Source organism: Ursus maritimus, unplaced genomic scaffold, assembly GCF_017311325.1.
Source record: "Ursus maritimus isolate PB19 unplaced genomic scaffold, ASM1731132v1 scaffold_17, whole genome shotgun sequence".
NCBI lineage: Eukaryota > Metazoa > Chordata > Mammalia > Carnivora > Ursidae > Ursus > Ursus maritimus.
This window is the reverse complement of record NW_024424119.1, coordinates 46,138,711-46,162,604: the sequence shown is the minus strand read 5'-3', so window position 1 is coordinate 46,162,604 and position 23,894 is coordinate 46,138,711.

Here is a 23,894-nt window from a genome sequence, read left to right as displayed (position 1 = left end):
GGTTAGTACCTCGATCTTATATTGGAGAAGATGGAGGCACAAAGGGGGTGCGTGACCTGCCCCCCGTCTGGGTCGAGGCAGGAGCAGGTGCAACCCCAGTAGGGAAGGCTTGGTGAGGAGGGAGCATTTCTGGGGTGCTTCGGAGTCTGGGCAAGACTTGGTCCTTTGAGGAGGCCAGGGAGGCTTCCAGGTGGAGGGAGCGAACAGTCTGAGCAAAGGGAAACTGTGGGCAGGGGAGTTGTTCTATGCTCCTTGCCTCACGGTGGCGGGGGGGGGGGGCCTCTGAAAGCCAGACCAAGGAATGGACCCCATCCTGGATGGTCCAAGGAGCTGGTGAAGGTTTTGGAGCAGGGAAGAGGCTTCACTGCAGAGGAGGGTGAATCCGGGGGGCGGGGAGGACACTGAGAAGATTGTACCAAGATCTGGGCAAGAGGTAGGTGGTGAGAGGCTGGTGGGTGACCTCAGGCTGGAGCAGAGGGCATGTCCCCTCCCATTGTCCTCTGTCTGACCTTGGCGGGTTCCCCCCAGTGCAATCAACTTTGTCAGTGGTCTCTGCCTCAGAAGTGGCAGCTGGTGGATGGCCCTCCTTGAGGGCATCAGGACTGCCCTTGGGAAGGAGGGTCCTGTTGTGAGGATGGGGTGGGGGCCTGAGTGGGGGGATGCTGGAGGTGGGCACTGTCTGCTGCCTCCGACTTCCACAGGGGGTCAGTGTAACATTAAAGTTCCTCCTGACTGCTCGGTCCTGCACAACCTGACAGAGGCCCTAGGGTTCAGGAATCTGGGTCAGCTGGTTATATTTGGAACCCCTGGTGGGCAGGTGCCAGGCCAGGTGAGCTGGGGGCTGCTGAGCCACTGCAGAATCAAGTTTGTTGGTTTGTTTTCTTTTTGGTTTTGACTTTAGAGTTGCAGAGGGAACTTACTGAGAAACCATGGTTAGTAACACTCAGAGGTCCCATCCCTTTCTTCTCGAAGCCTCCAGGGGGCCGCCCTTGCCGACACCCCTTCTGCCTCTCTGTCTGCTTTCACCTGGGAAGATGGGGTCCGCCTACAGGGCAGCTTTATTCAAATGACAGATGCCAGAGCCCTCGAGAGCCTCAGAGATGACCTTAGATCTCAGCTGAGCCCGTACATTTGGCGACTTTCTGCTTGGTTGGTGAGAAACGGAGACCAGAGAGGTGGTCTGATTTGCCCCTGGTCTTCGGTGAGTTAGTGGCAGAGCCAGGTTGGACTCTTGGTTGGCTCACCTCCAGAGGGGCTCTCTGATTTCCGTGGGACCAGCCTTGGGTGATGATGTCACTGGCAAAGAGCTCTGGGACTCACGGCGGCTGTCATCGGCTCAGCGCTCCCCATCCACGTTCTCGGCCAACCTGCAAGGGTGAGCGCTGCTCTCTTCAAGTCACAGCTGAGGAAACAGGCCTAGGGCGGTTGAGGGGCGCCTCAGCGAGCAGGTGGAGGTCAGCCTTCCCGATCTGGAGCTTGGGGTTCTGTAGAATAGGCCAGCGCTCCCCCAACTCCATGAACATCAGTCTTGGGGAGCTTCTCTGAAATGTGAATTCTTGAACCCCACTTCCAGACATCTGATGCGTAAGATCTGGGGCGGGACCTTTCCAAACAAACCCCTCCAAGGAATTCTGAAGCAGACTGGTGGCAGCTTAGCCTTGGAGATCCCTGTGGCCAAGGTCAGTGCTTCTCGGACTTAGACACGCATACATATCCTACTGGGCCTTGTGTTCCAACGCCCCTTCAGATCCAGCGGCTCTCAGGTGGGGCCTGAGGGTCTGTAGGAAGCTTTATCTAACCAGCTTCCCGCTGATGGTGCTGCTGTGGGATTGGGGACCGCTCTTGGAGACCCGCTGTGGTTGAGATCTTACACTCATCCCCCTGGGCACACACCAAGGGTAGATAGGTTGCAAAGTCAACAACATCCACTCACTGCCCCCTCCCAGGGGACACGGTAGCCACTCACCCCTTCCTCTGTATTCCCCACATCAGAGGTGGGAGAGTCCCAAAAGTAGAAGAAAGAAAGACAGCAGTCTCCCTGGCCTCCATGGCTGAGAGGAATCCCACAGAACGACTACTGGCCAAATCTCTCCCTGATGTCCCCAGAGCTCGGGGAGGCCCGGGAAATACTGAGTGCTCAGGGAAATTAGGTGATGCTAACCTCCCATGACACCTCTTCCGTGTCTCTCCCCTGTGCCTCTCCATATTATAACTGCCCCCCCTCCTGAATCTTGTGTTATGTTAATAGTTCCCTAAGTATTTTTAATTAGATTTTCCAAGCAAAAGAAAGTTTCCAAAGTTAATTAAAAGTTGTCTCACTGTAATTGTGTAAAGGCAGCTTTTGCTTCTGAAAAATTAAATTCTTATAATTAAACTCCTCTATCCGTTTAAAGATTCCAGTGGAATGTTTATTATTCATCTGTTAGGAAAACCTTGGGAAGGATGCTTGCTCCCACAGCCAGGAACCGGTCCATCCGACGTGGTGCCGTGGACTCAAATTTTCCCTGCCTTTGACGACTTCGCGCCTCGCAGAAAGAAAGATCAAGGGCTCTGTGTTTGGGCAGGTATGTGAAATGCAGGCTTTGAGCTGGCCCCCGTGTATGATGGATTACATCTTACTCACGTCGACGTACCACCCCTTCCCGGTCTTCCCCATTCCCAGCTGCGCTGGCCACGTGACTTTCTCGAGCCATTCAAGGGAGGTAAAGTGATGTGTGTGACTTCAAGCAAGAACCTTCCAGAGCCCGCACAGGGTTGGCGTGAATTTCTCTGCCATTATGACCGACAATAACCCGGGTAGACAGACGCTGCTCTGGGACCCGGAGTAAGACAATGGGGGGCAGAGACGCAGCTGCTTGTCAGGTCTGCTATTAATGACATCTTCACCCGGATAAATCCTCCCTGATTGTCATGACTCGGCTTAGCTGTCCTTTCTATGGAAACCGTTCCCTGGCCAACACGACAGCGTGAGTTGTCATTCTTATGAGCTCCCACAGCCTCCCTGGCTTTCTGGTCTGCAAACCCCAATGCTGTTATGTCGAATGGGATAAATGCTGGTGTGTCCTTTAAAAAAAATTAATGCCATTATCGTTACCATCCAGTGTTGTATTAGTTCCAGGTCAACGATGCAGTGATTCAACAGTTTCGTACAGGCCTCAGTGCTCATCTCCTGGGCACCCACTCTGACTGTCAAGAGTCTGCTTTTGGGCGTGTCTCTCTCGTTTGTTTGTTTTGTTTCTTAAATTCCACATATGCGTGAAGTCATATGGTGTTTATCTTTCCCTGACTGACTTATTTCACTTCACATTATACTTTCTAGATCTATCCATACTGTTGCAAATGGCAAGATTTCATTCTTCTTTATGGCTGAATAATATTCCTCTGTGTATATATATATATATATATATTCCACTGTATATGTATATATACAGTGGAATATTATTCAGCCATAAAGAAGAATTGTATATATATATATATGTATATATATTCTTCTATATACAATACATTTTCTTTGTCACCGTGTCCTTTAAATTGAATGCATTGAAAATAGATACTGTGTCTTGCATCCGTGCACCTGCAATATAACAGCACACTCGTGCCCGCTGAACGGACAACTGAGCCTTGGGGGTCAGAGGGATCTGGAGCTGAATTCTGGTTCCATTGTTTACTAGTCAGGACAAGCCGTGGACAAGCCCCTTAACATCTCTAGGCTTTGGCTTGTCACCTGCAGAATGGATCGAAGAATGAAGCCTACTGTGGACTCATCCGGATGGGTACAACCTGCCAGGGAGACGGTGAGGACAGGGGAGCCATCTAAGCAGGGGGCTTCCCCACTTCTTTCCTGAAGGGAGCGCCAGGATGGTGAACAGACGGCCGCCTTTCTCCAGTCTCGGCCGAGGAGAATTTGGGATTTGCTCCTGGCAGTGATGCTGATGAGTCGGCTGGTGAGGTATGTGGGATATGCAGCTGAATGACTGATTCCTCTATGTGGACTCTGACTAGAGCGAGGGAGAGACACAACAGGGGGGCAAGACTCGGGAGATCTCTCTCCTTGGCCTGGAGGTCCAAGGGGGCTGCAAGTTGCAGTGTTTCCCTAGACAGCAGTTTCGGTCTGTGGCACAGCCCGTCCCAGACCTCTGTTCAGACCTTCTCTTGGGATGGTGTTAACTGTGTCATGGTGGTTCCACGCTGCGGGAAGCTGAGTAATGGCTCCCCCAAAGATATGGTTTTGTCCCAACCTGGGAGTATGTTACGTTACATGGCAAAGAGGAGTTCAGGCTGCCAATGGAATTGACACTGTTATTCAGGTGATCTTTAAAGAGGGAGGCTACTCAGATGGCCCCATTATAATCACAGGGTCCTTACAAGTGCAAGAAGTCGGAGTCAGAGGGAGAGGTGCCGTGCTGCCCGTGTTGCAGGTGGAGGAAGGGGCCGTGAGCCCAGGACTGCTGGCCACCAGCATCGCGGAAAGGCAAGGAAGTGGATTGTCCCCTAGAACCTCTAGAAGAAAGGCGGCCCTGCAGATGCTTTGATTTGAGCCCCGTGACACCCATTTTGGACCTCTGACTTCCAGGGTAACAAATAATCCTGTGTTGTTCTAAGCCACTAGGTTCGTGGTAATTCGTTAAAGGCAGAAGGAAATTCACACACCACACCCTCACTCTTTCTTCCCTTCTATATGTCCTTCCCCTTATTATAACGTTATTAGCATAAAGTAGCCTTTCTGCTTTCAGGCACCTGGAATGGCATATGAGCAGGTGGCTTTGATGGAGATTTTTGTCTTCCCCGAGTGGGCTCTCCTCTTGAGATTAAAAAAAAATGTAACTATCCCACAGTCTGTCTGTTACCCTCCTTGTTTCCCCTCTCTGCTCCATCAAGGTCTGGCTGCTCTGCATTTCTCTGGAATTTACCGAGTACTGTTCTGGCTCTTTCTTAGCTACTCTGATACTTTCCCATTCCCCTGAACCATAGATTCTCTCTGATCAATACTTCACATTCAATATTCCCCCACTCTCCCCAAGTGTTGCTTTATATTTTTATCTCCCTATTAAAAGGAATTCATTTGTGAGTTTCCTCATCTAGCATCTTCCTTCCCTCCTTCCCTTTCCTCCTTCCTTCCTCCCCCATCCTCCCTTTCTGCCTTCCTTCCTCCCTCCCTCCTCCCTTCCTTCTTCCTTCCCTTCCTTCTTACCTCCCTTCCTCCCTCCCCTTCCTTCCTTCCTTCCTTCCTTCCTTCCTTCCTTCCTTCCTTCCTTCCTTCCTCCCTCCCTTCCTTCCTTCCTCTTCTCCNCTTTCCCTTCTCTCTCTTTCTCTACCTCCTTCTCTCCCTATTTCTCTTCCCTCCTTCCTTCCTTATTACTTTGCTATTTGCTATGGATGAGTGACAATACTCTGAAATACATAATTGTGTATGTTAATCAAGAAACAGTATCAACAATTCCAGTACCCAGTACGGGCTCCCTCTCTGCCTGGCACAAGCAGCATCCTCTGACCACCTGAATGGCCCTGACCTACTTTTTTACCTCATTGTTCTGGGTGTTGCCAGCTCTCAGTGTATTTTTAACTATCCTGTCACGTCCTCTGAATTTAAACTTTCTCACCACTTGGCTACCTGGAAGCTGACAAACTCCTTTGTTTCTATGTCATTTCACCGCCTTCTGGAAGGTCAAGAGTAAAGTTCCGACCAAAACCATTAAAGAGGGTCTGTGTCCTGGGAAGGAGAACAACCCACCTGCTCTGACTCTCTTAATTCTACTTTCTGCTCTTCCAGTACCGAACGTTCTTTCCCTGTGTAGTTTCACCAGTGCCGCATTCGGGGGCGGTGAGTGTGGACTGCTCTCAGGTTGAAGGTCACGTGTAGAACATGCATGTTGGATATCACGGGTGGAACGTCCACACGCCTGAGAAAGATGACAGTCACGGGCTGCCCACTGGCAAGTACTGACGCTGAAAGTTTTGTTCAAAGTCCTTTGCTGAGGGGATGGGGCGACTGGGTGGCTCAGTCGGCTAGGCGTCTGACTCTCAGTTTCCGCTCAGGTCATGATCTCGGGGTCTTGAGATTGAGCTCCAAGTTGGGCTCCATGCTCAGCGTGGCGTCTGCTTGAAATTCTTTCACTCTCTCTCTCCCTCCCCTTCTGCCCTTCCCCTCTCCCTCCCCCTCTGCTTCCCACCCCCACACCCCTGGTTCATGCTCTCTCTCTCTCTCAAATAAATAAATAAATACAAATAAAAATAAATGAAGTCTTTAAAAAAATTGTTTGCTGGGAACTCTGGGGTTCCCACTGGAACCCCACTTAACACATTTTTTTAGAGAGTTGGAAGAAAAAGTCTTCAATGGTTTAATGGGACAGAAATGAATCCTCTAGAGTCACTAATTTTATTTATACACTATGAACATATTGCAAATGCATGAGCAGTTAAACAGTGAAATAAATCAAGACACCCCCCCCCCCACATTTTCCAGCCAGCTCAGCCCCATAGATACCTATTTGGGTTTCCTTAGTTCTGCTCTTCCTCTTTTCCTAAGTTAAAAAAAAATTGTGGGGACATAGCTCTAACATAAAAATTGCCATTGAGTCAATGTTTAGTGTGTCATCGACCCAATGACATTAATTACATTCACCACATTGTGCAACATCACTGCTCTGTTTCAAAACATTTTTTATCCCCCCAAACAGGAATTCTGTACCATCAAGTGGTAGCTCCCCTTTCCCTGGTAACTTTTTTTTTTTTTAAGATTTTTATTTATTTATTTGAGATAGAGAGCCAGAGAGAGAGAACACAAGCAGGGGAAGCAGCAGAGGGTGAGGGAGAAGCAGGCTCCCTGCTGAGCAGGGAGCTGGACACGGGGCTCAATCCCAGGACCCCGGGATCATGACCTGAGCCGAAAGCAGATGTTCAATCGACTGAGACACCTAGGCGCCCCCCTCCCCTTCCATTGTTAACCCCATTACTCCTCACCCTCCACCTTTTTCCAGCCCTCTGGTACATAACTCTTAAAATCTGGGTTCTATGTTCCCATTTTTACCAAAGACATTCACAAAGATTGGCCTAAGACACGAAAAGCTACAAACTCCCACCCAGAAAGAGCAACGTTCACGAGGCCACGGAGCTGCCAGGCTCTCAGATGAGCTGGGCTCTCCATGAACCAGCCATAAAAGATCAAAGTACCACCGGATTATGGCACATTTCAGATCCAATTCCATTTTCACATTACGTTTAGATATCTCCAAAGACCAAGTAATTCCTCGATATTTTTGGCCCATTCCCAGATTTTTTTATTTTACTCCCACATAAAAGCACAAAGGTTCAACAGGTAATAGGCATCGAAAATTTTAGTGCAAACAATCTAAAGTCGAACACGAATTAACACACCGCACACCCGCCCCCATCATCTTACAAACTAAGGGGTTTGCAAAGCCACTGCAGAGAGAAGACATGGAGTCACGACTGAAAAGCATTCGAGCTCATACACAGCCAACACAAGTAACTGACCTTAAACAGATTTCTCTTCCAGGTAGGAGGAATCCTTCAATCTCGTGTGGACTCAGGGCATCAGAATGGGGAAAGCAGGTAGCACGTGAACGGTGATGTGTTGGTTAATAACGGGTATTTGGATGCAGCACTTAAGGGCGGGCACAAGCATGGATTCGGAGACTGCACAACACAGAGCATGTGTTCAGCTGACACTCACAGCTAGTGGCTGGGAGTGGAGGTGACTTGGGTTTCCCTGAGTCACAGCATGTCAGCATTGGCCGCCAGATCTCTGAGCCATGTCTGTCAGAATTTGCTTTATTGTCATGTAGCTTGCGCCTCCGTCAGCAAGACGTGTCCTCCGGTATCAGAATAGTCTAAAAGAGGTCATTTTGGGGTCTGGGAACGCACGCATTTTTTCCCACGTAAGTTACGGTAATTGCCACTTTGCTTTACGACATCGCGGTGTAGGAAGGAAGCTTTTGCGGGAACGTGAGGCTTTCAGATAGCAGAGAAACCTGTAGCTCGAGTGATGGGTGTTGCCCAGGAGCCCAGAACGAAGTGACACCATCATCGTGCCCAGGGGTTTAGGCAAAAGCTCTTCAGTTTCTGAGATGGCGGATGATGCTGTTGGCGCTGTTGGTGCCTCTGGTCTGGACTTGGACTTGACAGAGACCGAGCAAGGACGAGTCTTGTTCAAAACCTGTGCTTGTTTGAACCTATGGCATTTCCGGAATAATTTTGCTTTTCTTGTCTGGGGACAGGTCTTTTGGTGAAAGCAAGGCCAGAGGTGATCAGATCCCAAGAGGAGATAAGTTGTTTTGAGCCTTGCTGTGGCTCCCTGTGGCATGACTTCCCTTGTCCCTCGTTCCCCTTCTCTTGCCCCCAGCTTTAGCTGAGCTGCTTTTTTGTTTCAGGCCCTATGCCTGGTCGTGGGTGCCCAGGCTGGGATGAGACACTGTCCCTGCCCTCCCAGTCCCCAGTTGGACATACCTACAAGGTACCATGGGGAGTCCCGGGGTGAAGGAAGCCCGGGGCTGACCCAGAGACCTGGGGAGTCCCAGGGGCTCCCCAGAAGAGGTGGGGCCCAGGTCTCAGCCCCAGGGAGGCATTAATACAGCCTGCCGCTGTTGCCCAATTTAGCTGCCCCGTCGTTCTGACCCCACATCCCCAGGCCCAGTCCGGGAAGTTGCTCCCAGCCAATGGTATTTGGGGACCTTCTACAGTAGAGCTGGTGCAGGGCCCGGAACAGAGGGATTAACTTCACACCCAGCCTTTCTCAGACACGCGGCGCTGGGTTCCTTGGCTTGGTATTTTGCTTGGAGCGTTGGTTCATGTGCATTCTCTTGAAATGCGGGCCATTCTCTTCTTCCTTTGGCAAACTTGACTTCGTCTTATGTCATACTTAGGAAACCGCAGGGCCCCATCAGTGCCCAGTCCTACTCCCCCCCTGGGTAAAGAGAGGCAGAGATCGCTAAGCGTGGCTGGGAGGCAAGAGAGGGGGACGGGAATCTTGAGGGAGGCCTATGTTTATAGCCTTCTTCTGAAGCTTAAAAAAAAATTGCGGTGAAATTCACGTAGCCTACAATTAACCGTGTCAAGCAACGATGCAGGGCCTTCGAGTACATTCAGGTATTACGTGGGTGCAAACACCACCTCTCTCTACTTTCCAGAGCATCTTCATTGCCCCGAAAGCAGACCCTGTACCCATGAGCTAGCCAGGCCACATTCTCCGCCCCCTGACCCCATGCAACTCATCTCTTTCTGTCTCTATGGATTTGTCTACTCTGCATATTTCATATAAAAGGAATCGTGTGATACGTGGCTGTTAGGGGCTGCAATGTGTCCCTCAAAATTCACGTGCTGGCGTCCTAACCCCCAGACCCTCACTGTGACCATATTTGGAGGTGGGGTCTTTACAGAGCTCATTAAGTTAAACTGAGGTCATTAGGCCGGGCTCTAATCCAATAGGCTTGGTCTTCTTACAAGAAGAGGAGCTTAGGACACAGGCACCCACACAGGGACGACCATGTGAAGTCATGGGGAGAAGATGGCCATCTCCAAACCAAGGAGAGAGGCCTCCCAAGAAACCCACCCCTGACCCCCGATCTCGAGACTCCGGGTCTCCTGAATGGTATGAAGATACATTTCTGTTGTTTAAGATTTTTGCTGTTAAGTACCATCTAATCTGGGCTAATTTGTCACAGTAGTTTTAGCAAACCAACTCAGGGATCCTTTTTTTTTTTTTTTTTTTGAATAGACTTTCTTTTTTAGAGCAGATTTAGTTAGGTTCATAGCAAGATTGAGCAGAAGGCACGGAGTTCCCGTATGCCCCCTGGGCCCCATGTAGGTATGCACACAGCCTCTGTCACTATCGACGTCTTGCAGTGACTTTTTGTGACTGGCTTCTTTCGCTCGGCACAGTGTTTTCGAGGTTCACGCACGCAATAGCAGGTGTCATTACTTCTGTCCTTTTCATGGCGGGAGAATATTCCATTGCACGGCAGCCTAATCACAGTTTATCCACCTGTGGATGGACATTTGTGGTCCTACCTTTCGGCTCCTGTGTACAGGTTTCTGTGTGGATATATGATTTCATTTCTCTCGGATAGACACCTGTGAGTGGAACGGCTGGATCATATGGGAACTCAGTGTTTAACTTTGGGACGTGTTTATAGCCTTTTTCTGGGACCGCAAGTGTTTACGGCGTGACTCCTGCCTCCCGGAGCCTGGTGTCAGGTTGTAGTGGAGAGTTTGGCTCTGGTGATGAACTGCCTGGCCCACGTCCTGCCTTCACGCTGCGATCTGGAGGACCCCGGGCAAGTTGCTGAACTCTGGTGCTCATTTTCCTCAGGGGGGTCTTGTAGGACGGCTGTGCAGATTACACGGAAATGGGTAGAGGGACTTTGTACGTAGGAGTCACTAGGTAAATGCTGGCTGCTTAGGACGCTGGAATGTATCCTTGTGCGAATAGTCACTGCTCGGCTTCTTGGCTCTTTGTACCATTGCAGCTCACCTGCAGGGATGTGGACATGTGAGCATATCGGTGGATGGCATTCTGGGGAGGACGGTGGAGCGCATAAAGGTGTGGGTGGAGGGGTGCACAGGGAAGGTGCATTTGGCTGCAGTGAGGTATGTGATATGTGTTCAAGAGCTGGTGGGGGCCAGTCTTCAGAGGTCTGAGGACGCCCTACTTTCAGCGAGGCCTTGAACGCCGACACCAGTCTTGGGGTGGTTGACACCAAGATCACGGAAGGAGAGGAGGGAGGGTGTGCTCCCTCATAATTGGCTGTACAGGCATCTCAGCAACTGCGGTGGCATTTGTCGTATTTTGTGATACTGGAGCTTGACAGTTATACTCCAGATAGTCAACATTTGTAGGACAGAAGAGCTCTGTTAGTGCAGAGCTCCTTAGAAGAGACCCAGAAAAATGTGTCTTTAATGTCGTGATAATCCATGGAAAGACCACTGTGCAAACACTTTACCAAGTCTTGCAAAAATAAAACAAAGGAGAATGTTAAGGGAGGAAATAGACACCACTCTGTAAACCAGCGCTGGTACGAAAACTTACAAAGGGGTAACGTTGGTGTAAGAGAAAATGTGTTTTTGAATCCTGACGAGTATAATTCAGGAGTAAAAACTCAGTTGTTCATTAAAGCTGAATTTGTCCAACACATATGACTAGCCTGTGTCATGAAATTAGGTCTTTCCAAATGTATATAATACATACAAAACAATACATAATACACATTATACGTCCAAGCCTGTATATTTAATGCATAATAATACATAATCATTTCTATATGTATTAGTTATGATTTTAATAATTAAATATTGTTTAATAACAATAAGACATGCCCAGGCTTTAAAAATGAAATGATAGGATTGAAAAAGAGAAACAGTAGGGCCCCCACAATGCTACTTGCCAAAGGCAACCACTTCCCATCCTCATTGAGATGGTTTTTAATTTTGACAAATCTGGTTAATTTGGGGGCATGTGAGTCTTCTAAAACTTGCATTTATTTTATTTAAATGGTATGTCAGACTTTTACTGTTTTCTCTTCTAATGCCTGTTTTGGGCACAGGGAACTGGGGCTTTTGAGGCAGGGCTGGCAGGGACTTCCTGGGGAGGCAATGGTTAGGGCCTCACACCTTCCTTGGAGTGCTCAGCGCCAAATGGCACACCGTTTCCTCAATTAGGAAAAGATGCTTCCAGACCAAGAGAACCATTGTCTGAAGTGAGCCCTGGTTCCTGGCTCAAACATTCCCCAGCGTTTACCCTCTCTCTGTTCCTGGAGTCCGGTGAGAAGGGCACAGGGGGTTGGACTCAGAAGGCCTGAGATGCACTGACTGTGGGATGACCTTGGCTCAGTCCCTCGCCTTCTCAGGGTCTCGGTCTTACCAGGTTGCAGGACGGCATAGGGAGAGATGCTGGTGTTTGTACTGGGGGTCAGGGTCGCAGCCCCAGGGGTCTTACCACAGAGTATCACGTGCGGCACGAAAGAAACAGATCCTAGGTTGAAACGTCAGCAGCGTCTCCCAGAACCACACGCAGAACCGGCCTGGGGCTCCTGCCGCTGCTGGGATGACGCTGTGGACCAGGAAGGTACCTGCTAAACGGAGAAGTCCCGGCCACTATGGAGGCTAGAGCCGCATCGCTTCCCGGCGGCCCAAAGCCATCCTGCACCCTGCCTTCGCCAGCTAAGTAATTCCCGAATTCTGGGGACTTCTGTTACAGCCGCCTCAGGGACACCAGGACCGGGCACGCCCCTTTCAGGGAGGTCTGAAGACCACAGGAGCTACGGCTCCCATGGGGCGGGCTGCACCTTCCCCGGGGCGGGTCGTGTCCCCTGCTTGCCAGCCCTGCTGCTCTGTGGGCCGCTCCAAGGACCTCTGCAGCCCTGCTGGCAGGCGCTGTCCCTGGCCTCTGCTCTTCTGAGCTCGCAGACAGGGCCCAGGATGTCCTGTGATTGTCCCCCTCGAGTCAGAAAAGCGCGCCTCAGAAGCGCCCCCTGGTGGAGCAGCCCAGGGAGCGGGGATGAGCGGAAGCCCTGGGTCCTCGCGGGCCTGGAAATTCACGTTTCCAAGATCTCAGGGCCACGCTGTGATGGATTAGCTCACGTTCCCTGGAAAATACGACCTGAGGCACAAGCCCCCAGGTTATCGGTCCTGGAGAAGGCAGTGCCAAGGGAGCAAGCATGGGGTCCGGGGCAGTGAGGCCAGCAAGAAGTTCTGCAGACCCAATACAGCAGCCCGGGGCTCAGGTGACCATCCCGTGTGGCAGGAGCCGTGGAAGATGCTGTATCTCCAGTTCGTCCAAGAGAGGATGGTGGGGGAATGTGGCTACTGGCTCCCTTTTCCTACTGGTCCAACTTGGCTCTTAGGAGCTGTCCGCTCCCCGGTATGTCCAGGTTGTTACAACTGTACCCCGTCAGCAGCCTCTGGGGAGCTAGACCCTAGGAGGGTCAGTGAGAGGACATGAGCCAGTAGTGCAGTCCCTGTCTGGGCGTCCTGCAGCTGGGGTCCCGGGGTGGGGGTGAGCCGGGGCTCCTGCGTGGTCCCTGAGCACGTCCCATCAGTACATCAGTGGCCATGGGGAGAGGACAGGGGGTGAGTGGTGCTGTCAGGTCAAACCCACAAGCAACACAAGATGGGAGAATTAGCTGCCACAGCGTCCCCACCCACTAGGGTGACAGGATCCCCCTCGTGCAGGCAGAGATGAAGCGCCACAAACCTCCCCCAGTAAAGATCCCCGTGGCTGCAAGGAGTGCAGTCACTGCTGAGGAACCTTCCCAGAGGGTTGCCGACAACTCGGAGCTGAAGACCGTGGCCGGAAGCTGGATTTCCATGTGCCCACTGTTGACACCCGGCTCTCATCTCCCTCTCTCTGGCGTCTGTAGCCCGCCCAGGACCACCGGGCAGGGCTGTGCTGGGAGGTGGGGAAGCTGGTGTTCGGCAGAGGGGGAGGTGCTGACGGGATTTGGTCCAAGGGAAGACTCCAGAATGCTTGTAAGCCACTTAATATGGGCCAATGTAGCTGAGAACGCAGCCAGAGGGTTTGAGGTGAGATGCTCGGTAGAACTCTCTAGACTTTGGGCGTGTGAGACGTGAGAAGGAGCGCCCAGAGAAAACCCTGGGTGTGAATCAGAGTCTCCTCGTTTGACCCGTTTTTTGAGATTGGAGTTCTCTCTATAACGTGAGCTCTGCGGGGATGTTCGGACTGCTCCTCGTGACAGGCAGCCCACTACCATCACCCCCAGATCGCATTCTTTGTCTGGCCCAGGGCAGTTTCCATCCTGGGATTTGGGGCTTTCCCTTCTCCTGTCTTGGCTTGTCCCCCCCAAGAAATGGATTCTGACCTTTGCTAGTGACCACTCCGCTGGTCCATGTCCCTCTGCAAGGCCAGCATCTAGGGTGGAAATCCACACTGCAAAAGACCAGCCACTTGTCCCTGAAGACACATCTGGTTCCAACCTATCAGGCTTCAGGGGGTGGGGGCTGGGACACAGCCTTGGGCAGCTCAGCCCAGCCTCACGAGCCCCTGATGACAGGCTGCTGGCCGCCGGCGTGCCGTGTTGTGAGTGCCAGCAATCTGGGGCCAACCTGAGTGACGCCTAATGGCAGGAGGAAAAAGATGATGAGCCCTTCCCTCTCTCCCACCGCCTCTGACTGCCGCCTCTTGCATCTGGAGCTGAAGCCTGAACTCCAGCACTGCCTTCCTTGCCTCACCCAGCAGATGAAGCTTCCCGCTCCCGGGAAACACGACTGCCAGGACGGCAAGGAGCGAGGAACTCTTCTCTTACCAGCTGTTCTTCCTGGGCTCTCTCATCCATGCCCTTGGCCTCAGGTGCCACCTCCAAGCTGGCCTCCAAGACTGGCACCTTTCCTATCCATTAGCACCCATGTCCTGGCTCTGAAATCAGCTCTAGACCACATCATTCCTGCTCCTAGTCCTTCAATGGCTCCCTGCTACCTTTTTATTAAATTGTTTTTTTTAAAAAGATTATTCATTTATTCATTTGACAGAGAGAGACAGCCAGCGAGAGAAGGAACACAAGCAGGGGGAGTGGGAGAGGAAGAAGCAGGCTCCTAGCAGAAAAGCCTGACATGGGGCTTGATCCCAGAACTGCAGGATCACGCCCTGAGCCGAAGGCAGACACTTAATAACTGAGCCACCCAGGCGCCCCCTAAATTCTAACTCCGTCTCCCGCCCATCTTTCCAGCTCCACCCCCAACCCTCTTTTCTCTTGCATTTAACTCCCAGGTCAGATGAAACCACGTGTGATTCCCCCAGACACCCATTCTGTTCAGTAACCCTAGGCTGTGCTCTTTCTGGAGAATGTCACCCCCTGTCCCTGATCTGAGCCCTCTGATGAACACTGTTCGTACCTCAAAATCTTACTTAGGTATTGTCTCGTCTTTGAAACCCTCCCCAACAGAGACACTCACCACTCCTCTTAAACTACTTCTCTATCCTAAACACACCATTTATTCATTAATTCAACTCATATATATGTTTTTTTCAACTAAGATTCATTGAACATCTGCTAAACATTTGATCCCTGCCCTCCTAAAGCTTGCAGTCTGGTAGGAGATTTCGACATGTCACACTCTTGCAACTTGTGATATGTGCAATAAAAGCCAAAGAATAATGAGGAATAGAATGTACTGGTGGATAGTTAGCTTGAGGAGTCATGGGAGCATTCCCCAAGTAAGGGACATTTGTGCTGAGACTTGAGTAGGAGCCCTCTCTTACTTCCCCTGAGAAAGAACAAAGAAGGAGCACTGCAGACAGAACACACAGCTTGTGCAAAGGCCCTGAGGCAGGAAGGAGTGTGGTGCATTCGATAAAGTGAGGACTACGAGAGTGGCTAGAACTCAGGGCACAAGAAGGCAGTTGAGGGAGGCGAGGCTAAAGAGAGAGGCAGGAGTCAGACCACGCGGGAAGACAAGAAGGTGCCTGGGACTAGGACGGTCCTTGGGTGGATATGTGGCTGCAGGAAGGTATTGGGAATTCTGCCAGGTGCCAAGACACCTGCAGCAAAGTTTGCCTTTCGTGTCATCCTGGGCAGGGGTGCTGGTGGGATGTGTCCACTGTGGGTGATGCAGCGTGGAAAAGGGACTGTGCTTACAGGCAATAAGTTGAGTCACTGCAGCAGAAAAGCACCCTGGGAGCCAGAGTGGACTGGAGGAAATTGAAATTCCACATTCAAGAAGCCCAGAGGGAGGCTGGGGGCGGGGGGGACTTTGGGTCTCAGACCTGCAAGGTGAAATGGGTCAGGCTTAATGTCATTTGACTCTCAAAGCTGCAAGGGAATCCTGGCAGCCACCTGTGTGACCTTGACATCAAGGCAGATTCTCAGTAAATGTCTGGCTGGGAATGGAACTTGAGTGGTGTCTTAGACCTGGGCCCTTGGAGACACCTTAATCCCGGGCAAAGAGGGGCTTTGGCTTGCTTCCACAATTCCCATTCTATTTGCTACCCCAATTTCTACTTCTTGCATTAAGCAGAACTCCTGCTCTTTCCTGGCCACCCCCTCTCCTTTGTGGCTTGCAGAAATTGTCTGGTGTTATGCCTTTTAAAAATGCATTTGAACAGGAACCCCTCTCAGCGGTCGCTCCTCCTCCCGAGCTGCAGGTGGGGAGGGCAGCGCCACACCCTGGGGCTGGCCCTCTCTCAGCTGGGCCCCCACCCAGCTCTCCAGCACTTAGGGACCCTTGCAGAGTCAGCACTAACCCACCGCTCTGAGCCGGAAACACACCCTTCAGCATTTAGCAGGAGGCTGCTAATGCGTCTGGAAGCAATAGCTTAGAGAACCCAGGACGGGGAGTTGGGGGTGGGGATGGCACTGGGGCCGCCAGCCCGGGATTCAGAGATCTGTTGCCTTTTGATGAATTTAATGGTGAGAGCACGGCATGCCTTGTCCAGGACTCTTGCCCAGAGCCCCGTGCGGGAGGCGTCCAGACAGGCCCCTGCAGGGTAGGTGTGAAGGCGGAGGACCCCTGGTCTCGCAGTGGGGGGAGCAGCAGGGAAAGTCACGGGTCACTGGGGAGGCTGACCTGGGAGAGGACAGGAAGTGGCTTTAATGCGCTCTCAAGGAAGGGACTTCCCCCCCAGAGTTACTCCTGCCTTTACTAGTCTAGTAAGGACCAGAGAGGACAGCAGATGCTGAGTACTTGGGGATCGTGACCATAACAGGCAGCATCCTGGCTGCCATTCTTCCTCTGATCTAACGCGTCCTCCCCAGAGCCTCTCAAGGGCTCCCTCAAGTACCCCGTGAACCTGTCAGCCCCTTGGACGGCCTCCAGTGCCAGCAGGATAAAAGCCACAACTCCCCAATCCGGCATCAGAGTTCTTCAGGTTCTAACCCAGCTTCTCCCCCACCTAATTTCCCACCGCGTTTCCTGAGCTGCAGACATCCAGAACCCTCTGTGCGCTTGACCGTCCCCGGGTGCTGTCAAGAGCACGGCACGCCCTTTCCTTCCTTCTGTGCCTGGAAAAAGCCTCCTCCTCCCCTCGAACCTCACCCACTTGGTTAAGTACCTCCTTCTCTCCTCTCAGGGCTCCTTGGACACATGTGGGTGCGGTGGGCAGAGGAGGCAGTAAAGCATGATGACGAAGAGTCCTTGTGCTCTGCCCCTCACTAGCTGTGTGGCTTTGGGCAAGTTACTTAACCTCTCTGAGCCTGATCTGTAGAATGAGGTCTGTGATCTCCCCACAGGGCTGTTGACAGGGTTTATTGGGAAAGCGTAGGCACTGGGAAAGTGCATCGCTTAGTGCCTGGAACTTAATAAAGCACTCACTAAATGTTGGCTGCTCTTACCGCAGTGCGTGATGGCTAGCCAGTTTTGCATCTGCCTTTCCCGTTAGGCCCCAGCTCCTGCGACCTCCTTGACCTCAGTTCACTCCTGCGTACAATGGGAACTGAATTAGCTATCCTTTATCTAGGGAGTAACTCTGTAGAGGGCTCAGCCAGAGCCCACAGAGAGTGAATGCTGATTTGATGCCTTTTTTTTTTTAAAGAGAAGGGCCTGTGGCTCGCCCTTTTCTGCATCTTTGCTCCTGGCTCAGTGCTGGGCCTGGGTGGGGGTGGGGGGCATCAGAAGCCCCCTGGGGGGTGCCTTGCCTCTGAGTGATTGGTGGAAGACGTGGTGCTCATCCTCCTGGCCCCCAGTCCCTCCTCCTACAGCTCCCAGGGCCCTTAGATAAACTCCAAGCTCCTGGACTGTCCCATGAGGCCTCTCTTCTGCTCCCCACCCCCCCCCAGCTCTCCAAGGTCCGGCTGCTGCTTCTTTAACTTCTGCAAATGGCTCAGAGGCACTCTTAGCTCCTGGCTTCAGCTCCTTTTGTTTTCTCTTTGCAAGTCAGCCTCCATGTCCCTGCCCTGCCTCCAGCAGGGCTGGGCGCCCATGTGTGGGCTGGCTCATGCCTCCTGCCTCCACGCCCCATGGTGGGGGGGGGCTCCCAGGCAGCACAGTGAGGCGGTGGGCCCGGAGTCCTACTTCTTGGGTTTGAACCCCTGCCCTTCTGCTTCTGAGCTGACCCCCGTCCCTCTGAGCCTCAGTTTCCTTATCCATAAAATCCATCTATGCTGGCAGGCGTGCCTTGAGAACTCAAGAAACCACACCAGGCTGCTGTGTGTATTAGCCCGCGACGGCTGAGGGGTGCGTTTGCCTTTAAGACCAGAAATGCTTCCTCAAGGATGTGTGGGTAAATATTCCCTCCCTAAATATTTGATTTAAAGAGCTTGACTTGGAGGACAAAATAAAATAAAGCTGCAGCTTTTCACCATGTATTATTAATAGTCGTAAATGGGTGAAGGCGTGGGCTCTCTGTCCAATGATGCCGTTTCTTGGAACAACGGGCCTTTAACTAGGTCCCACGTATTGAAAAGTGGGCTGTAAAAGGGGAGGATATGAAATCTCTCTCCAGGTAGAATGATATCGACGTGGCACAGGCATCTTGCCACATGGGCCAGAAGGAGGATGGTCTGTGCTACCAGGAGATGGCAGGGAGAAGTAGAGCTCATTCATTCCTTCACTCCTTTATTCACCTGTTCACAGCTTAGGGCAGTTTGCTCTCCGCACTGACTGCTTTCTGCCTTCCTTCCTTCCTTCCTTCCTTCCTTCCTTCCTTCCTTCCTCCCGTAAATCCACCCGTGGAGGTAGGGAATATTATCTCTGTTGTATAGATGACAACGCTAAGCATCAGAACAGCGACATTTCTTGCTGCCTTCACATAGTGGGGAGGTGGTAGATAGGGACGTTGAACTCTGCTGAGGACCGCAGCCCACCGGAAGGCAGGAGTCCTGTCTGGCTCATCCTTGTCTCCCCAGCCCCTGGCTCAGCGCTCTCTGCCCATCTCTCTTCGGCTGCTGGTGGAGGACCGATGGCTGGCTTCACCTCTCTGTTCATTTTGTTGAACAGACAGTGGGAGCTCCTGAGCTCAAGAAGGAATATGGAAGCACGGGACACAGATCTCTCCCCAAAGACTTCACCCTCTAGTGGGTAAGCCAGATGGTAGCTGGCATGAAGCTTGGGGGCAGACGGCTGCATACCAGCCCATCCAGAGACACGACAGGCTGGAGAAAACAGCACTCGCAGATGCTTCCGCAGAGGCAAGAGCCGCTCAGCGCGCTGTTGGTCCTGCCTGTGTGCAGGGAGGTATCCCGCCCCCCCCAAGATCAAATTGATAACAACAGGTTCGTTCACGGCACCTGATTTATCTGCCAAGTAGATTCTCCCCTGTGCGACCACGTTGCTAGAGCTGTCACCCCCGATACAAAGACTAGACAAATGCCCTCTCCAGATTTCATGTACCAGTAGGAGAATGAAATCATAACTCACTTTAGGAATCCCTGATACATATTTATACTCTGACTGGTGCGGGCTGGGAAGAGCTCTTCACTTGGCGTGTTCCTTGGCTGCGGACGGGCATCAATCTTCTCTCCAGTTTGTTAACTCGGCTGCCACTCAAGTCAGATTTACTGTCACATGACTGATCGCGCGTAGACAGTTCATCACGGGAACATTTGCCTAATTTGCCCCATCCAAATGGTTCCCTGTGACGCTGACGCCTGATACGGCTCCGTAGATGACGTTCCTTTTCTTTTGGAAAAAAAAAATCTTTCTGCCCTCCCCCCTTCTCATGGGCTCCCCATCTTCTTACTTAATGGAAGCAGTAAATGTCAAAACTATAACTCCACAAAAGGAAGTCAACATCCAAGGCCAAACAAAAACCCACGTAAACTGTCCTTGGCCCACACGGAATTGGCCCGATCCAGGGAATGGGGCTCATTTCTGGTAGGAGACATGACCTGAAAAGTTTAGCCATATTGAAAAGACAACAGTCTACCTGGTTCCATACTTGATTTGCTCTGGGGACGGTGTGCTCTCTTGTTACACTTTGTCCAGCAAAGATTTCAATCTTCTTTCTACTCTCTCCTCTGAGCGATTCGCATTTCTGTGGAAAGCCCCTCATCTGTGCCAGATGCTGAGATAGGCACGTTCGTGCATTGTCTGTGGTGGGCAAGGATAATTGTCCCCCTGGAAGTTTGGTGATGTCGAAACTCGCCACATGGGTTGCAGTCCCCTGGATCTCTCTAAGCTCAGGAACATTCCTTATGCCTTCAAGATTGACTTCCAGACTTCTCAAGGTCAAGGAAGCCTTTAAATTTCCACATGGAGTGCGGAGATATGCTGTAGAGACTCATCCCCAAAACTTTCGGACTTACCGGACACCTCAAGGGTAGCATGGCTCAGTGTCTGCAGAGTGCTTTGACTAGCATATTTAATCCTAACAGCCATCCGAAGTGGAATATGGGAATTTGGGGCTGCCTCTCACTCAGCTCTGGAGGTTCAAATTTTACTGTTCCCACCATAGGCCGATCTCCAAATATAGTCCTGTTCCAAGGTACTGGGGGTTAGGACTTCAACACATGCATTTTTGGGAGGACACAATTCAACCCATAACAACGATCGGCCTAAAGAAAGCTTTAAGTGGAAAGGTATCCTTGGGATGTCTGGGTGGCTCGGTTGGTTAGACGTTCGCCTTTGGCTCAGGTCATGATCTCAGAGTCCTGGGATCGAGCCCCACACTGGACTCTCTGCTCGGCGGGGAGCCTGCTTCTCCCTCTGCTTCCCACTCCCCCTGCTTGTGCTCGCTCTCTCTAAGGCAAAAAAAAAAAAAAAAAAAAAAAGGAACAGTACCCTTTGTTTGGAATAGGAAGTATCAGTTTTGTAAAGCTGGCGATTCTCTTTGAATTTGCTTATAAATTCAATGTGCTAACAGTAAAAAGTTATGGTAGGTAATAACAAAATGATTTGACGGTTCGTATGAAAATCCAAACATGGGAAAGACAGGAAAAATCTGAAAACGGGGAGTGGGGACCAACCCTATGAGATTTTAGAACACATTTGCTCTATGGTAACAATTAAAATAATACAATACTAGAGAGTCAAGAAACAGATTCAAGAATGTGAAAGGATTTTCTGTTTAATAGGATGGCATTTCGATCAGAGTGGTAAAGATGGAGAGATGATAGCAGGTCTTCTGGCTGGTCATTTGTGGTTGGGATGGGGCAAGCTACATTCCTACCTCACTCATTATACTAAAATAAATTGCAGTTTAAGGAAGATTTAAATATAAATTATGAAACCACAGAGTCCTGGAAGTAGGTGTGGGTGAAATTAAGAGAATATTGGCGTGACAAGGGTTCTTCTGAACACCGCATAAAACCATGAAAGCAAAAGAGATAGACAAACCCATTACCTATAATTTAAAAATATTTCTGTATGGCAAGAAGGTGTAAATAAGCCACAAGGCAAACGGCAAATTGGTAAAAATATTTGCCACAAATGACAGAACATTTCCTCGTTAATAAAAGTACTTAGAGGGGCGCCTGGGTAGCGCAGTCGTTAAAGCGTCTGCCTTCGGCTCAGGGCGTGATCCCGGCGTTCCGGGATCGAGTCCCACATCAGGCTCCTCCGCTATGAGCCTGCTTCTTCCTCTCCCACTCCCCCTGCTGTGTTCCCTCTCTCGCTGGCTGTCTCTCTGTCACATAAATAAATAAAATCTTTAAAAAAAAAAAAAAGTACTTAGAAATTCTAATGGAGGAGCAAAAGAGAAAAATGGGCAAACGGTATAAACAGGCCCTTTCCAGAAAAAAGGAATCAATATCTGAAAAGATGCTCAACCTTATTCATAATTCCAGAAATGAAATCTAAATTAAAAGCGAATTTGCTCTTTATTTATTGCAGATGGTCTCTATTAAAACAGAAAGGGGAAACCGGGAAGCCGACACGTTATTGGTAGTATGATGTACATTGATTTGGTGGGGAATTGAGCAATATTCAACACACCCGGCAATTCTATTAGCAGGTATAATCTAGAAATCGCCTCAATTTTGTGCGCAGCTCGGTGGAGACTATGACATAGTCGCTGGGCCCATGACTTGCCTTCTTCATCTGTAAAATGGGAAGAATACAGCCCGGTTAGACCTAACATGACAGCTCCATTCCTAAGAAACCTTGTGTTCTCAAAACTTGTATTTGAGAAGCTTTTTTTTTTTTTTCGTAAGGGGAGAAAAAAAGGGAATAACGCCAACACATTTAAAATTCACAATTAGTGATTTTCTCGTGGGCGAGGGGCATTTGTATAAATAGCTGTCGAGATCACTGTCGCGGCGCCTCAAATAACAATTTGGTTGATTAACACCGAAAAAATGAAATCTAAACAGCGCATCGTATCGCAGCAAAATCAGTGAGTTTCTAACAATCCAAATAAAGGACAGCCACCAACTTGGGCCAAAGGACAGGGGGAATGATTTCCAGGCCACCTACTCAAAGTAGGGTTCCTTGGCTCACGGTTTGTCCTGGGACGGGATCGGCCGAGCGGGTTGGTGTTGTCACGTGTGTCCCCATCACTAAATGCCGGCTCTGGATTCCATCTGCGCTAAGAGCATCTGTGCCGGAGGAGAATGTCCTCCATCGGAGGCGTGGGTGTCTCCATGCGCAGCACGAACGTGGCTTTGGGGTGCACTCCCGAAGGTCTAGGACGTGGTTCAGTGGCCAGGGTGTGGGAAGCACACAGTTAATGTTCTTATTCTCCTTATTCAGCGTCTCCACCCCGCCTTCTCTAGCTGTTCCTCATGGACCAGACCACGCCAGTCCCCTGCTGATGTTTTCCAGTTTGGAAACTACCTTTGAGGAATTTGCAGTCTGGAGGGAGGTGGGCACGCGCATGACTTACCTCCCCCCCCATGCATTACATATTGGAAAGCAAATGAGTGGTGGGGGAAGAGAAAGGGGGAGTTAGTTCTGCTTTGGGGGTGGGGGTCACGTCCGACAGTCATGGAAAGGTGATGTTCGGGGCAGAGAAGCAGGAAATGACCTGAGATCCCTTCACAGGGAGCCCAGGCCTGCAGTGTCTGTTCTGACTTTCAGGACTCCCAGGGGAGGGGCACACAGGGAAAGACACCGGTGCTGGTAAAACAAGTGAGAGAACGTAATTCAGAGACCTGGCGCATGGAAGGTGTGTGGAGAAACCAGTCCCTGGGGTCAAAGTCCCCCTTCTGGGGCCTGCCTTTTCCTGGTGCATAGAATGAATTAAACTGAGTCCCCGAGGTAGTGGCTGAGATTTCTGTCTCCTGTGAATCTGGCTTGGTTTTCAGCTTCATTGGATTTTAATCAAAGGCCATTCTGAGAAGTGGTTATGACCCTGGGGGAACCAGCTGACAAGTGAAATGGCCAGAGGGAGGGGGCAGGGCAGCCCCCCTGAGGACGCAGGAGACCAGCTTAGTTATAACCACTCAGACAGGCCGCCTGCTGCTCAGGAATGTCTAGTCCTGCCCAGCCTGGGGGCCCCCCATGGCTTTGCACCGGGCCCTGGGAGCTGCACGGAGCTGTTGTCTGCTGACCCTGCCTCCCTCCCTGGAGTTTGGCCTGGGGGGCGCTCCCCCGGTGCTGGAACTCTTATCTGGACGCACCCTGAGTCTGCTCACCTTGGAAAATCAGATTCTCTTATCTTCTGAGACCCCACCAAAGGGGCTGTCCCATGCGCTCCCGAATCAATGAGGAGATCAGAGTTCCTGTGGAGCACCCCGTCCGGGCAGACACCAGTCCTAATAACCCGGCCATTTCCTGGGAGCCTGCCCTGTGCCAGGCACATTCCCACTGAAGATTGTAATGCCCATTTTAAAGATGGGGAAATAGAATCAGAGAGTTGAAGTGGCTTGCTAGTGAAGCTGTATGCTGAAAAAGTAATTTAATCTCTAAATAGTCAGATTGTATTTCTAAAAGAGAAGGACTTTTACAAAACAAACAGCATTATCCCACCTCAACAGAATTACAAGAATTCTTTAATATATCAAATGTCTACTGTGTCCACATTCCCCCACCTGTTGCTAGTTCGGGGTTCGAAA